Source organism: Triplophysa dalaica, chromosome 19 (assembly GCF_015846415.1).
Source record: "Triplophysa dalaica isolate WHDGS20190420 chromosome 19, ASM1584641v1, whole genome shotgun sequence".
Lineage (NCBI taxonomy): Eukaryota > Metazoa > Chordata > Actinopteri > Cypriniformes > Nemacheilidae > Triplophysa > Triplophysa dalaica.
Window position 1 is genome coordinate 10825396 of NC_079560.1, and position 14073 is coordinate 10839468.

The 14073-nt window shown below is 37.0% G+C and overlaps 1 long non-coding RNA gene across 5 annotated transcripts; it reads right to left on the reverse strand.

The window, feature by feature from the left end:
* Positions 1–518: 518 nt before the first annotated feature.
* On the reverse strand, positions 519–3674 carry LOC130408053 (uncharacterized). 5 transcript variants are annotated; one of them, XR_008904718.1, is made up of 6 exons: positions 3302–3674; positions 3136–3201; positions 2953–3041; positions 1548–2213; positions 1152–1247; positions 519–792 (listed from the first exon to the last, which is right to left on the reverse strand). It is a non-coding gene; the product is annotated as an uncharacterized LOC130408053 (long non-coding RNA). The 5 variants fall into 5 exon arrangements; XR_008904720.1 differs by having other exon boundaries at positions 1548–1923; positions 2071–3041; XR_008904719.1 differs by having other exon boundaries at positions 1548–1662; positions 1818–3041.
* Between the last annotated feature and the right edge of the window lie 10399 nt (positions 3675–14073).

A 14073-nucleotide genomic window follows, 5' to 3' on the forward strand; every position in this document is an offset into this window, starting at 1 on the left:
AGTGCGGGTGTTTAACCCTTTCACCGGGAAAAGTGTGGGTGTTAAAACACCCACATCCCCCACGGTTGCGACGCCCCTGCATCCACATAATGCACGGTCACCAAATATGAAAATGCATCATAGCAGGTTACCGAAATCTGTGACCGCTCTCTTTTTGACTGAAAATCACTCAAGTGACACCTAAATTCACTCTGGTGTTGTCTGATCTCATCTATTTTATATCATTAAAATCATTTGGACCTGAGGTTTACACCCATTCACATAATGCACGGTCACCAAATATGAAAATGCATCATAGCAGGTTACCGAAATCTGTGACCGCTCTCTTTTTGACTGAAAATCACTCCAATGACACCCAAATTCACTCTGGTGATATCAGATCTCATCTATTTTATATCTTTAAAATCATTAATTAAAACCAATTGTACCTTCTCACATATAGTGATTTACTTCCACTGGATAAACCCCCCAAATAGTGTTTACTATAAGAATCTTGACATTCTATAAATATATATATATATTTTTTAAGAAAGTGTTTTATTTTCACCAAAAAATATGAACAAAGCAAGGGTTAAATATCATCATATTCTGAAGTGCAGCATGACAAGATGTACAGAAAAACTGCACAACCTCCCAAAGAAGACATCAAAAAGCAGCAAACAGCAAATATTGAAATAAAAATGATAAATGGGTGGGGGGGGGTAAAGGTTACAGTAAGTGCATGCTGGGAAAGTCCTCCTCATTCCCAACACATTCCTGATGGAAGCACCTGCAGCAATGTTCGCATTCTATCTGGTAAAAGGAGAAAATAAAGGGACAGTTCATCCAAAAGTTTTAATTCTGTCATCATTTACTCACAACCTGTATAAATGTACACAAAAATATAGTTTGGAAGACAGTTAGGAATTATCAGTTCTGGGACATCATTGACTACTATAGTAGGAAACATTAAAACATAAGTCATCAGAACAAAGAAATGTGTGCAGATTTTGAACAACTTGAGGGTAAGTAAATAAGTAAAAAAAATATTTTGGGGTGAAAACGGCTCCTTTAAAGATATTTTGCATCAGTAGTGATGCTCTAGAATAGAAATTCTTTGTAAACAATTTGTCTAACAAAGAGCTAAAACTTAATGAAGTATGCAATCTTACCCAGTTGATGGTGGAGTCATGCTTATTCGTCTTACTCTTACTTTTCGGTTTTGTCCCATCTTGCAAGCCGCAGTAGAGACATTTCTGACAGATCATCTAGAAAAAAAAACAGCTTTAGAAGTCCATATGATGATAATATTTTTATAACATTTTAAATGTTACACAAAATATATAACATGCATATTTCAGATACCCAGTTGTTTTCATATATTATTTATAAAAACAGTTTGATGTAACACTCAAGCTACAAATATGTTTAATATTTAAAAAGCGACGTGGCATGCAATACTGTTACCTAAAAACATTATTAATAATAAGTGAGGGAAAGTGTGAATATTCAAGTGTGACAATTTTATTATGAATTAAAAAAATCTGTAGTCAACCAAAGAATAAAACCTGTCTCTTCAAGAATTGTGCGTGCTATCTCCTTCCTGTACTCATCTAGGTCTTCTTTACTTGAAGGGAATTCAATTTGTTCAGCAGTCTCATTACAGAGAACCTTTTCGGCAAACTGAATAAAAAATATAAACATGTTATTTAGCACACACATAAGCACATTAAAATGTAACTGTCTGTTTATCTATAAATCTGTATGTATTTCTGTCTGTCTGTGTGTGTCCCCTCGTTCATATATATAATTCTATCTATATTTAATATAACTCATACCTTCAGAGAAAATACTCCACATGATACAGAATCTTTTTGCACAGGGTGAGGAAACGTTTTACAGGTCTATTTTCCCACTGCACAACCTCTGCCCTTCATGAATGTCCTAATGAAAAAATCCTAAAGTACATATTCCAATTTTTTAAATCACTTTGACTCTATATGAAATTGGCCCACAGCAAAGATTATTTTTATTTTTAAGTTTACAAAAGGGGGGTACGGTGGTTTAGTGGTTAGCACGCTCGCCTCACACCTCCAGGGTTTGGGGGTTCGATTCCCGCTTCCGACTTGTGTGTGTGGAGTTTGCATGTTCTCCCCGTGCCTCGGGGGTTTCCTCCGGGTACTCCGGTTTCCTCCCCTGGTCCAAAGACATGCATGGTAGGTTGATTGGCATCTCTGGAAAAAATTGTCCGTAGGGTGTGAGTGCGTGAGTGCGTGAGTGCGTGAGTGTGTGCGTGAGTGAATGAGTGAGTGTGTGTGCCCTGCGATGGGTTGGCACTCCATCCAGGGTGTATCCTGCCTTGATGCCCAATGACTCCTGAGATAGGCACAGGCTCCCCGTGACCCGAGGTAGTTCGGATAAGCGGTAGAAAATGGAATGGAATGGAAAGTTTACATAAAACATATGTCTCCAAAATAAATGTATTGTACACTGTTCATTTTTTCTGGGTACTACAGTACTGATTATTCCCATTAAATTTTACCTACTGTATGGTTTCTAAACATTTTTGTATATTTCAGTAAAACGTTAGTGTCATAAAGTCAATTACACTTTTATTTGTATAGAACTATAATTTCCACATGACCATTGTGAAAACAATGTAATTATTTTAGAGAATGTTAACTCTGATTGGAGAAATGAGTCAAAGCGATTTAGAACTACTGTTAATCGTGTAAAGAACAGTATATACAGTATAAAGTTACCTTATACTAATACTGGTTACATTATGTGTTTTCTGTAGTACAATTTCCACATACTACATGTAAAAGCCTAATAAACAAAAAAACACAAGTAATACTGCCATTGTACACATTATCTTACCTGGTAATGACAACTGGTTAGCTCACAACTAGAACTGTATAGGAATTGTAGTTAAACAAATTTAAAAAACTGTAATACTGACACCAACAGTACCTTGTGGACTGGAGGCATCTTCTTAGTTTCAGGGGAGTTGCTTTGAAAGGATCTAGTAGAATTGCTCTCTGTTGTTTTGGGAAAATTATCTGAAATGGTAAAACACAACACACAATGATCCGTGATCATCCCTATACTTGAAAGTGTGGATCATTTATTACTTCTTTGTTTTTCAAATCTCACCATGAGCATCCAGTGATGGTGTTGGTTTATAATACCCAAAATAATGTTGAACCTCATAGGATCAATCTGAAACATAAACTGTACATGACGTACTGCACTCAACATAATATAATATTATTAGTTTTTGGTTTCATTACAGCTACATGAAAACATACATATCTCTTACCTTCAGTTTGGTCTTTTCATTTTTCCAGATTTGGGACATTTCAAACGAATCTATAGAGAGTGCCTCCTCCCGATGAGTCTCGTTATATCGTCTCACAAGAATTAGCAAATATTAATTCATAACCTTGGAATAAAACGTACATGTCATGCATGGATAACATGTATATGCTAAAATGTTAAAACTGAATTGTCAGAAAACCAAAATGATGTGATTCAAAAAGGACAATTTTGTAATATTTTTGTTCAAAATGTCATAAATACATTCAATAAGTGAGCAAATAATGACTCCATTTTCAAAAAAATGTTTGTCTTATCCTGAATCACAACAGTAACAATAAATCCATGCCAACCACTGTGGAACTGTGCAACTTGTATTGAACATAAACAGAGAAATACACTTCTGGCTACATTGTGTTTCCACAGGACACATGCACTGCGTATTATTAACCAGAGTGCAAAGTTAAATAGTAAACCATCAACTTGACAATAAGCTACGAAAATCTCTGTTCAACTCTCACATCAAAAGAGCTGTTACTCTGTGTCATTTATCCTCTTTACGTGTCAGTTCTTACCGAATCCTCTAATTCTTGATTTGGGGCAGTTCTTGCTATGTCCCCCCAAAAAAACTGCATAGGGTCCAATTCTTGACACAAGAACATGAGGAGCCTTCCCATTCCAAGCATCTGTTATGTCTGCAGATATATAAAGATATTTGTCTTCAAAATTTAATATCTTAAAATAAAGATCTGATCATTTTTAATAACTTTTATACGGAATCATGCGATATGTTAGAGGCTGGGGTGGTTGTGGTGGCAGATGAGGTCATGGAGGCATTGGTGGTAGATGAGGCCGTGGAGGCATTGGTCAGAGTGGAGGCAGATGAGATTGTCGAGGCAGTGGTGGTAGTGGAGGCAGATGATATTGTGGAGGCATTGGTGGTAATTGGAGGCAGATGAGATTGTGGAGGCAGTGATGGTAATGAAGGCAGATGAGATTGTGGAGGCATTGGCGGTGGTGGTGGCAGATGAGATTGTAAAGGCATTGGTGGGGGCAGATCAGATTGTGGAGGTATTGGTGGTAGTAGAGGCAGGGATGGGGGCGGCAGAAGCAGAGAGAGTGATGGAGGCTGTGGTGATGTTTTGAGGTTGAATGTTTAACAGCTTCTTTGAGTATGTGTTTAAAATATGTGAATTATATAAGTATTACACTTCCAATAATAAAAATTATGATAATTAACTTAAACTTATATACCAAATGTCTTCGGACACAATGGTTTGCACAGCGTATTGTTGGACACTTCAATAGATTTAATGGAGAAACTGTACACGAAATATTGAATAACGCGAAAGAAATACAATACGTTGAAGAAATGGCTGAATGCAGAACAGCAGAACCATATACGTCACTATTGATACGTTGGGGATTCCGTACATTTTGATTGGATGGTTGAAAACGCCTATCCCGGTTTGAAAACGCCCATCAGTTGAGAAACACCTCTTTTTGTCTGTAGTCCATCCGGGATGCCTGCACGATCGAGTGGGGTCTGATTGCGGAGTGCAAGACAGAGGCGTAACTGGTAATGGGCGGAACTTGTAATGGGCGTAACCTGTAATTGTCCAAATCACACAGAACAACGCGAGATATCAAAAACTTCACATTGTCGGCGAGATGGCAGATAGTATAGATGCAGCGGTAAGGATATTTTCCCGAGATTAAAGTTTAAATTTAATAGTTTAAGTAATTTTCATGCAATAGTAGAGTAACACACATATTCGTATCGTTTCGTCTACAATTTATTAAAACTAGGGCTGTCAACATTAACGTAAGCGATTATTTTTTGTGAATGAGTGAATGGCTGCGGGGGTGAATGAATGAATGGGTGGGGGAGTGAATGAGTGAAAAAGAAAAAGAAAAAAGGGATGTATATATAACTAATAAACAATTAATAAATGAATGCATTGTGTGTTTCTTAAATGAAGATTTGTTGAAGTATGCTGAAATATTTAGAACTCTAACATCTTCAGAAATTGTGTATAACAAACGTAATCTTTTTAATTTATATGTTTATTAAACTGAACTTGTGTCACACATATAAACTGTGACATTATGTAGTAATGTAGTGTTGTAATGTGGAGGTGGCCAGCAGAGGGCGTATTTTACAATCATGCCATTGTGTTTTCCTGTGCAACGTTGAAGAGTGTTCCCGGTAGGAATCGGATGTTGGACGTCACAGATGGTCGAATGTTCCACATGTAAATAAACCCAGAGTTAATATTTCCTTCCTGTCTTGTAATGGTGTGTCACAAAGGATATCACGCATACATCTGGAGAAGAAAAGCAATTAAAAACTGCTACCGGTACGGAGCGAGTAGTAACACCGCTAGAGGGCGGAGTCTACTTGCGCTGCACAAAATTAATAAATAGGCCAAATGATGCGTCGCTGAATTAATTAAACTACACAGTTAATAATACACAATAAGTGATTAATAAAGAAATGCTTAAATGTAAAAACAAGATGCTGTTTGTCTTTGTTAATAATTATAGTGTCCTAAGGAAACAGTCGTGACTTTAGTTTCGCGTTTGTATCAGTGCACACACTTGCTCCGCTATCCAAAATATTTACTTTTTCCGTCAAAAACCAGTACATACTATTAAAGCATAAAATAAGAAGGTGATCTTGTCAACATCTCATTTTTGATATCTGGCGTTGCTCCGTGTGATTTGGACAATTACAGGTTCTGCCCATTACAAGTTCCGCCCATTACCAGTTACGCCTCTGTCTTGCACTCCGCAATGAGACACTATTGGCACGATCCGTTCTGCTCATACACGTAGTTACGTACTAGAAAACGTCACGGTTTCCCCACACTATTGGTTTCACGCATGCGATGAAACCTTCAGTTTCCTCCATACTCCCATTTGCGATTCATTGCTGTATGGCATTAGGCCTACTTAACTTGCCGCGTTTCGATCTGAGGTCAGTAGTATTGTCAAAGACGGGTTGTGTCGTTTTTTATATTAAAAGCTGCTAATATTAGTCAACTTTAAACGGAGTAATTTGTATTAGTATTGATCTATATAGACTAATATATCTATCTATATAATCGAAATAATCCCTTCAAGAATCTAATTAATAGTAATAATTGTCTTTGATTTAATTTGAATCATGATTTATACTGTAAATAATGATAAGGGGAGAATTAAAGCTGAATGTGTCCGAAATACCCAGCTGAGATGTGTATTGTACTATCACAAAATAAATGATTGTTAATAAAAATGTTTTCCAGTTGTTTATTGTGCTAAGAAATCATTATTGATGTTAATTTAATTTTATACCTATTCTTAACTATAATGATTATTCATACTTAGATTTTTGTTCAATTAATTTCACTTGACATGTATGGGTGGCAATTTGAACCTTTATTAAAGGGCAAACTTCTCTTTTCTCCCGCTGGTGAGGGAATGAAAGTCTCGCGGTACAAAGGTGCGTGTCGCTACTCGATCCATTCCGGAAACACGATTTGTTCCGCGTAAAGTGCGGTCTACTTCCGGCCAAAACAATTTACGGCAGTTTAAAAAAGGAGTTTGACACAATTGTTTGATAAACTGAAAATTCCACTTAACATCAGAAGACAATAAACAAATTACAATTTGTAATGGTTTGGAGAAATGAACTGAACGAAGGATAGGCTACACTAACCCTTTTAAGAGCGGAAAATAGTCTTTTTTTTTATTTTGATACTTTTTTATTTTATTTTTGAATACCAATGAAAATACAATATAAAAAAATTATATGTGTCATGAGTGAGAACTTTTTTTCATTTATAATTTTTTTTATAATAGAAAAACGAAGAGACAATAGTTTTTATTAGTGATTCTCTTTTTTTGGCAAAATATGTCACGGTTAATATGTGGCACAAATTGTTACGCCAATTGAATAATTAAAAAAACCTAACTTAATAGTTTACATTTGTTTGACTATTATAAATAAAGTGAATGAATTTAGAAAATTCTGTGTGTTGACAGAATACAAATACAGACATTTGTTAAAGTAGCCTACGCTAAAATACGTACAGCATAACTTTACTTTACATAATAAAACGCACACTTAACTAAATGGTATCTAACACATGCATACTATTAAGTTAGATGTTTTTTATTATTCAATTGGGGAAACACTTTGTGCCACATATTAAACTTAAAAAATAAAATAAAAAATATAAAAATTAATAATAGAGCTTTCCTGTAGCTCAGTGGTAAGAGCATTGCGTTAACAACGCAAGGTTGTGGGTTCGATCCCAGGGGATTGCAAATACCTATGTAAAATGTATAGGATAAAGCAATGTAAGTCGCTTTGGATAAAAGCGTCTGCCAAATGCCTAAATGTAAATGTAAATGTAATAAAAAAAGACTAATTTCCGCTCTTAAAATGGTACTGAAGCCTATCTCTAGTTCAGTACATTTCTCCAAACCATTCAAAATTGTAATTCTTTTGATGTTACGTGCAATTTTTAATAAAGAGTTTATAAAATAAGATTTCCGGTATGGAACGAATTGTGTCCAACTACTTTTTTTAATACAGAATCGTGTTTTTTGTTACCGTCTGAAGCAAGTGAAAACGATCGATGGACTGAAGCGTTTATATTTTCATGCGTCTCAGGAACGAGAGTGCTTGGTCGATGTGTTCAAATTACAAATAAGTGGTCTGCACACGATATTAGGCCTACAATAAATTTGTATGTCACAGTAGGCTGTATATAAATATGTATTTGAACTAACTCCAGTAGCCTAACTTTGTATCATGTAGAGTCTGCATTTTTATTAATTTATGCAAACCCATTTATCATTAGTGACAAATGATGGAGCAGCTTACATTTTGTCCGAGAAGACAATATGGACGTTATCTAAAGATACTTTTGCAAATATGAAGATTCATTTATTGTTGGATATAGTGAATTAGTTAAATTGTCCCAGCAGAGGGCGACATTATTATATGATTAACATAACAAACTGAAGTTGGGTAAACAATGGAACCAATTGGGTCAACATTAGGACAACAAAAAACATAAGTGCAATAAAACATGTCTCACAAAGCCTACTACAGTGTACATAGTTTTATATATATAGATAGATAGATAGAGTAGAAAAGATATAGAAGTCAGAAATGATCGGTCAGGCTACATAACTGTAATATTCTGTAAATATTTATTAATGAGTAATACATGTATTTTTTGGTTGGCTATATAAATGATAACAGCATAGGCCTACAAATTGGCAATTTATAAGAATCAGAAAATGCTGATGTCATATTATTTCCATGATTTATTGCTCACATAACACTTTTGCTTCAGCTTTTAAGAACTTTCAATGTACTAACAATGTGTATGCACACATTGTTGTTCTGAATATATATATGAATGCATGTGCCATATTTACAAAGAACTGTAACTCGTTTATTAGGATTAGGATTAACTGTACCATTTCATATATTCTCTGTGCTCCATTAGTGTTAGTCTTTAATTTTTCTCAGTTATGGAAAATTGGGCATGTGTTCATCCAAGTCAATAACAAATGTATTGATTGGTTCCAAAGATGAGTCTAAATGGCTGTACTGGTGATGCTTTATTAAATACTGAAAGGAACACTAGATCAGACAATTTATAAAATTAAATAAAAACAGTGTTTCAGACTATTTTATTTTATTAAATAAAACTGCCTTTATGATAATAGTCAAAGATTCACATCTTCTCATTATTATGGCTGATATATAACATCTCAAGTAAAGTTAAAATGTTTCGATACAGGATTCTAAGAAGTAAAATGACTTTTAAATATAGATATATTTGTGAAACGTTTACCCACATGATTCGACTGTTTTCTACATTTTGAAAAATGAAAAAGAATCCATGATTATAAAGCCGTGGTGAAGAACATTAAAATAAATTATTTTTAGTTTTCCCCTAATTTACTAGTTTTGTGTGTAAATAACATAACAAGTGTTTTAAAGGAGGCATGAATTAAAATCACAAATTTATCCCAAGATTTTGTTATATAAGAGGGAATTACCGTGGCCGCTAGGTGTCACTGCGCTGCAACAGAAGAAAACACATGCAAACACAAAAAAACACAAACAAATTCAGAAAGCATCTTCATTAGTTTGGCGACACATGCCCTGCAAATACTCGCAACACAAACAAACACAGAAACACGCTGCAAATACTCGAAACACAAACAAACACAGAAACGCGCTGCAAACTGCATGGACGACAACGGAAGTGTTTCCAGGGGGACCCCAAAAACTGATCCACCTGATTGGGACGCGCTTCATTTTGACTGTTCAAATTTGTTAGTGGAGTTGTCAGCCAGACTGACTATGTCGACTAGAATAAGTTTTTAATCATTTTTTAAACCTTTAAACTTTTTTATAGTGACAGTCGAGCAGTTACTACGTCTCATCGTTTTTGTTAAACTGTTCAAATCGACAGGCTAATAATATCCTACGGACGTACGTTAAGAAAGTTAAAATAAAGTTATAAAGCAGCTGCCTTCAATGTGGCTGACAACTCCACTAACGAATTTGAACAGTCAAAGTGAAGCGCGTCCCAATCAGGTGCATCAGTTTTTGCGGTCCCCCGGAAACACTTCCGTTGTCCTCTGTGCAGTTTGCAGCGCGTTTTTGTGTTTGTTTGTGTTGCGAGAATTTGCATCGCGTTTCTGTGTTTGTTTTTGTTGCGATTATATGCTGCGCGTTTCTGTGTTTGTTTGTGTTTGGAGTATTTGCAGGGCATGTGTCGACAAACTAATGAAGATGCTTTCTGAATTTACTTGTGTTTTTTTGTGTTTGCATGTGTTTTCTTCTGTTGCAGCGCAGTGACACCTAGCGGCCACCGTAGGGAATTGTATTCACGCGAACATCGCGTAAATGTCAGAACTAAAAAGACCCTTGTTACTGAGATTACATCTGTTAGGCCCAGCGAACGCCAGGTTCTGGAATGCACCTGTCTATGACGACATTGATAGGCAGAACACCACCTCCACAGAAAAATATCAACCACCTCTCTAGCTCCGTTCACTGGTTCATGCATGATAGCACTGAAGTAACAATAGCTGTGCGGCACCAGGAAGAGCGAGCGACTAACAAACAAACAAACATACCGTTAAAGATTGTGTTGTGCCATCTCTGGGTGTGGAAGAATACAGTCGGTGCATATCCTTCCTTCGGATTCCGATATTGGAATGCGTGATAAAAGATTATTTTAAAGACATTTGGGAAACACATGAAGCGTTTGTTTGTTTAATTTCTCTGAGGATTCCTTTGTCAACAAGGCAGAGATCGACACTGAATCTGTGGAGAGTTTAAAATTAAAAATTAGTGCTGCTGTGCCTTCAATATTGTATCCAATAGCAATCTTATGCGATTAAAACATTTTTGTACTATTCGTCACTATGCTTTGTTAGAGATCCCTTGATGTGCCCTGAGCACTATTCACACGAGATGAGTAATATCTGGGGACTTCTAGTCATTTGTATTAATTGCAGAGGTTGTTTTCGGTCTTAAGCCCGTAAAAAGATGATTTCTGTGATTTGGTGGGCTCGTATATAATTTTTCAAGGTTTTATCCACCGTTTGCGAATACTGGAGGCTGTTTTGAAGTGTTTTGGTATTATTTCGGGTTCTGGGTGATATCCATAAGTTACCGGGAGTCGCCTGTTTGTTTATTTATCATGGAAACTCTCGTGACAGTTGAGGCCCGCGATCGCGGTGATTGAAGGGTTTTATATATTTTATCTGGGTTCTATATGTTTTATCTAAGGGTTAATATCAATTACATTTTCTGTGTGTGTTTTTATATGATTATTACTTATTACTGCTTACCTTATATAACATTACATTATTTTACTGTGTTGAGAAGGGCCTCAGAGTTGAGAGAGAATATTAGAGGGCAAAGAGGTATTTTCAACAGGATGTGGGGGTTGAGTATGTGTGGGCAGCATTCCATGCAGGGGAGAAGATAAGAGATGTGTGCTGCACATCCAAACACACATACCCTAATAGTGCGGGGTCCTAAGTTTATGTGGAGGCAGGTGGGGGAAGCATTTTGTGTTGCAGATAGTAAAAGAAGAAGGACATAGTCTACGAAAATATGAGATGAAGCATCACTCCATTGGACACAAAGAAAGCAGCAAATGTGGAGGTGCTCAGGGGTTGGCCACGGTCCGAAGCAAGCTGGAAGATACACCCACACATACACATATAAAAATGTTGTAAACCAGTGAGGCGGGGCAGAATCTCTGAAAGACATTGTGTCTGAGATTGTCCAGCGCTGATTTTCTAATTAATAAACTTCAACTTTTGTTCAACCGAAGTCCTTAAGTCCAATTTTTGGACACGCAGGACAGTTGATGTCCATCAAATGGTGACCCCGACGTGATTGGCTAAAAAAGGACATTTCGGACGATTTAGTAGAGTTTACGGAGTGACGAAACGGAGAGGGAACACTTGGACTTCAACACAACACCCGGGTGCAACAAAAAAGGTGAGCAGAGACCGGTTTAATCAAACATCTGCTAATTGGCTACTCTAAATTGTTTTGTGTTGAATTACAATATTCCTGATCATTTTTAGAATCAAATTTGACAAAGATTGAAGTTTGATAATTTGAATGGTACACGGGCGGTTGGTCCCCCGAATATTTAACACGGGCGGTTGGTCCCCCGAATATTTAACACGGGTGGTTGGTCCCCCGAATATTTAACACGGGCGGTTGGTCCCCCGAATATTTGACACGGGTGGTTGGTCCCCCGAATATTTAACACGGCCGGTTGGTCCCCCGAATATTTAACACGGGTGGTTGGTCCCCCGAACATTTAACACGGGCGGGTGGTCCCCCGAACATTTTACACGGGCGGTTGGTCCCCCGAATTTTACAAGGGTGGTTGGTCCCCCAAATATTTTGTGGAATTGTGTTATATTGCATATAAAAACGTTGTTATAATATATAATTGTGATAATAAGAGAATATCAAAATGGAGGGTGAATTTGATAGAGAATGTGATGAATATAGGTGTTTCCCGGTAGATGAACAATGGGGCCGAGTAAAACACGTGTTACTCGTCCAGGCAGAGGAGAAACATCATAAGAGAGAGATTAAAATGTTAGGTGAAAAATGGAGTCAGATATGTATTCAGAATGGGTGGGATAAGCCACCGCTTGTGCCTCTGGCAACCAAAGTTAGGGACATGGAGAAAAGAGTGCATGTAAGACTAAAAAGACATGTTGAAGAAGGGAAAAAATATATAAAGTGGTTAGAAAATAATAAACATAAAAATAAAGAAGTTAAAATGAAGGAAGAATTAAGACTATGGACATGCATTATGCTTACGGCCACTGCTCTGAGTCCGGTTAAAAGAGAGGGGGGAGAATTGTGCAGACAAAGAAGTCAGGGAGTCAGGGAACAAACAGCATATTACCCACCCCCAAAACTATATCAAGACTTGCAACTATTGACAAAACCACAACCGTATGACGCAAAACTGCAGCAAGTTATGGTAAAATTAAACCAAGGAAACGTAGAAAAGAATTGCCTGACACAATGTTTGATATAAATGAAATAAGACAGCAATTACAACAACTAACAAGATTAGTCAGTGGAACAGCAGAACAGTTAGCCACCGAGGGAGAAGAACAGGGAGAACAAATTCCACAAGGGGAGGGGGAAGAGGAGTGTGGGGAACTAATAAATCACCACACACCCCTTGTTTCATTGCATAGCAGACAGAGTTTAGATAGTGCTGAAGGAACAATTGCAAAGTGAAGAGAATGAATCTCACTCTGAAACTGAAATTGGTTAAAATCTGTGCACAGACAAAATTGACCTGGTTATCTGAACTCCCTCTAGCATTAATGTCTGTACATTCTTCTGTTAACAGGATTTCAGGCTTTACACCATTTAAATTGCTTACAGGTCGATCATTTCCAGGACCAACCACACTGCTGAGACCAGACACCATCAAACCGTTGTCACATTGTGCCTATTTTGACAAACTAATTGCTCTGATCTAACACTTTTCCCAGAAAGTCACACCAGGACCTGAACCAGAACCTATTGCACGACCCATGGATTGGGTAGGACTGAAGACCTTCCACAGGAGGTGGAGCAAACCACGGTGGTCAACAAATTGCGTGTTACCACGTGGTACCATTTTTCTTCTTGTGCTGCTTGTTATTCCCTGAACAGGTCTCTGAAACAGACGGCTGTGGACCTGAGATCTCAGGTCCAAGAGAGGGAGGGTGTTGAAGGTGAAGTACAAGGGAGCGCAGAAAAAGGAACATTGGTCATATAGAAGAAAGGTGACATTTGAACCTCTAGGGCACTGTGTAAGTGAAGATTGTGCATATGCGGCAGGCATTGCAGTAATATTTAAGAATAAATACGGTGAAAAGTGAAGCATCACATGCATTTCTAACTTTTAAGAATAAATATGGTGAAAAGTGAAGCATCACATGCATTTCTAACTTTTATGGGTCAAACCCATTTACAAGACTCATAGAATTCTTCTATTTTTATTTATACTTTTTCATTAACACTATAGATACCATGGCACAATTGATAGTGAACCATCTGTTAAATATCACACAGAAATTCCCTAGTCCTTACAGGCCTCAAAGATCTCAAATGGACAGGTGTGGGTAGTGCCATAAAAAATGAATTGCTAAACAGACAGCACTACAACATATGGACTGATATTTAACCCACAGATTTGACTGAATTGA